Source organism: Ochotona princeps, chromosome 24 (assembly GCF_030435755.1).
Source record: "Ochotona princeps isolate mOchPri1 chromosome 24, mOchPri1.hap1, whole genome shotgun sequence".
In the NCBI taxonomy this organism is placed as follows: Eukaryota; Metazoa; Chordata; class Mammalia; order Lagomorpha; family Ochotonidae; genus Ochotona; species Ochotona princeps.
The window spans coordinates 4,904,436-4,907,063 of record NC_080855.1 but is presented as its reverse complement, the minus strand read 5'-3'; positions in this window follow the sequence as shown (position 1 = coordinate 4,907,063).

Genomic DNA, 2,628 nt, shown 5'->3' with positions numbered 1-2,628 from the left:
TGCGCGGCCCCGCCCCCCGAGGCGCGAGGCTACCCCCGGCGCAGGCGCACTGGCCGGTCTCCGCCTCCTTCCCCTCGGGCCCAGAGCGAAGGTTCCGGTCGAACGCGCACGCGCACGGGGGGCACGCTGGGTGAAGGGGCGGTGCGATGGAGACTGCGCGTGCGCAAGGGGAAGGCGGGGGAGATGGCGTGTGGCGTGGCTTCTCCGTCACGTGACCAACGCCGGAAGTCTCCCTCATGTATTCCCCGTTGCGCCCAATTCGGGGTGCTCTCCCCGGCCGGTGTCCTGTCACGGCCCCCTTGAGAGATGTGAACACGGAGGTCCAGAAAGAGTCATCTGTTGCGGGCACCCCGGGTAGCACCCTGTCTCGGCCAGCCCCTCGAGCTCGGATTTTTCAGCTTCTGGGAATTGCGAGAACTTTGCGTGTGGATAACACAGTGTAGGGCACTGTGCTATAACCGCACGTTGAGGTTCACGTCTCGGTCACTGTTCTCGCAATGTGCCATTTATTTATTTATCTAGCTTGCAGGGCCACTGTTACCAAGCACTTAGCACATCCTGAGCTGCTTTTAGGAGGGCGCTTGGATCCGAAGGGGAGCAGCTCGGCCTCGAACAGGTGGCGCCCTAATGAGATGCAGGTACTACAGAAGATGGGGCCACAGGGCTGGCCCCGCAAGATGCATTTAAAACAATTTGTTTTTTAAAAGGCAGCGGTTCGTGGGATCCTCCAGTCAGAACACAAACTCCTCACCCTGCTCTTTGTATCTGTCCCCAGCCCGCCTGCCAGCTGTTAGCCTCAGCGTAGGATGGCCTTGGCATGAGGCTGGGCCCCTCCACTAGCTGGCACCCCGGCTGCCCTTCCTTCTTCTTGCACTAGAAGATTGTAAAAAATCACAAATGCTCGCATCTCCGGGAAGCAGGCCGCCAGCCATCACTCAGCCTCAGCTATGGCCACCTTTTGGGGGTCCTCATTCTAGCTCCAGCCCAGCACCGCTCTGAGGGGCATTTTGTATTTTTCTTTTTCTTAAATGTTTATTTTTATTGGAAAGGCAGATTTCCAGAGCGGACAGACAGAAAAATCTTCCATCTGCTGGTTTACTCCCCAGGTGACCACAATGGTGGGAGCTGAGCCAATCTGAAGCCAGGGGCTTCTTCCAGGTCTCCCACGTGGGTGCAGGGTGCCAAGGCTTTAGGCCGTCCTCGACTGATTTCCCAGGCCACAAGCAGGGAGCTGGATCTGGAGCTTCGTAAGTGGAGCAGCCAGACATGAACTGGCATCTGTGTGGGATGCCAGCACTTGCAAGGCAGAGAATTAACCAATAAGCCAACGTGCTGGCGGGCATTTTCACAGTGTGTCCCTGCTGTTACTTCATCTCGCCCCCCTACACACACCAAAAGCAATCTGCTGGGGTCCATGCAGTGGATGTGGGGGACAGGAAGGTGTGAAGGGTATTGCTCCATTGCAGGCAGGCCCACAAGCAACTTCCCGCTGTATGACAAGACCCGTGGATGTCTACAACCACCTGAATGCAGCTCCACCTTCCTTAGCATGGACACCGGACCACCCTGGGGAAGAATTCTAATCCACTCAGGCATTGTTTGTTACTGTGGAGTTGACTTTTTACTCAGTGTGAGCTTGGAGGTTAATGTCAATAATGTCTTGCAAAAGGGCCTTCTAGTACTCATACTGTCTTGGCTGTCCACATTGACCTTATGCTAATCAAGGGACTTGTATTTAGGGTTCTGTATAAAGGGGACAGCTTTCTCGCATTGTCCATTATAATCCTAAAATTGTAGTGGTCCATTTATTTTGTCTTACGCCTCATCCACGCACCCTTCTCGAGTTCTGAACTCGGCTGGAGCTGGACTCCAGCAGCACTCTCAGGAAAAGATTGGTCTCGTCTCTCAAACAACGTTCGCAGGGTCAGGATCACAGGAGAGAAGGCCCTGATCCCACTTTCTTCAGGACTTATTTAAAAGACACAGTGGGGCCTGGCACGGTAGCCTAGCAGCTAAGGTCCTCGCCTTACATGCACCAGGATCCCATATGAGTGCTGTTCTAATCCCAGCTGCTCCACTTCCCTTCCAGCTCCCTCCCAAAGCCTTGAGACCCTGCACCTGGTGCACGGGAGACCAGGAGGAGACTGGTGGCTTCAGATCAGCATGGCTCCAGCCACTGTGGCGGCTTGGGGAGTGAATCAGCAGATGGACGATCTCCTCCTGTCTGTATATCTGACCAATAAAAATAAATATTGAAAAACAAGAGAGTAGATGAATCAACCACCTCAGCTTTATGCTTCCAGCGGAAAACTGGACAAGGGGAAACCCTAAGACGGACTATGTCAATCAGTGGACTCTGCACCAGCCTCATCATACCTGGACTGTTGCTGATGATATGTTGGAGCTTCTAATTGATCGAGGTGACGCTCTGCTGGCTCTGCCTACAAACCTGAGAGGGCCTCCCTAAGAGGCCGTTGAACTTGAACTGGACAAGTGGGATGCTGGACTCTGCATGGTGTAAACTTTTAATTAGGGAATCTCAACGGAACTTGAGCTGTGGTTATGCATCAAGGTGAAGGAATTCATGATGGGGGAAGAGTTTGGGGTGAAGGGGGGGGAATCCCAGTA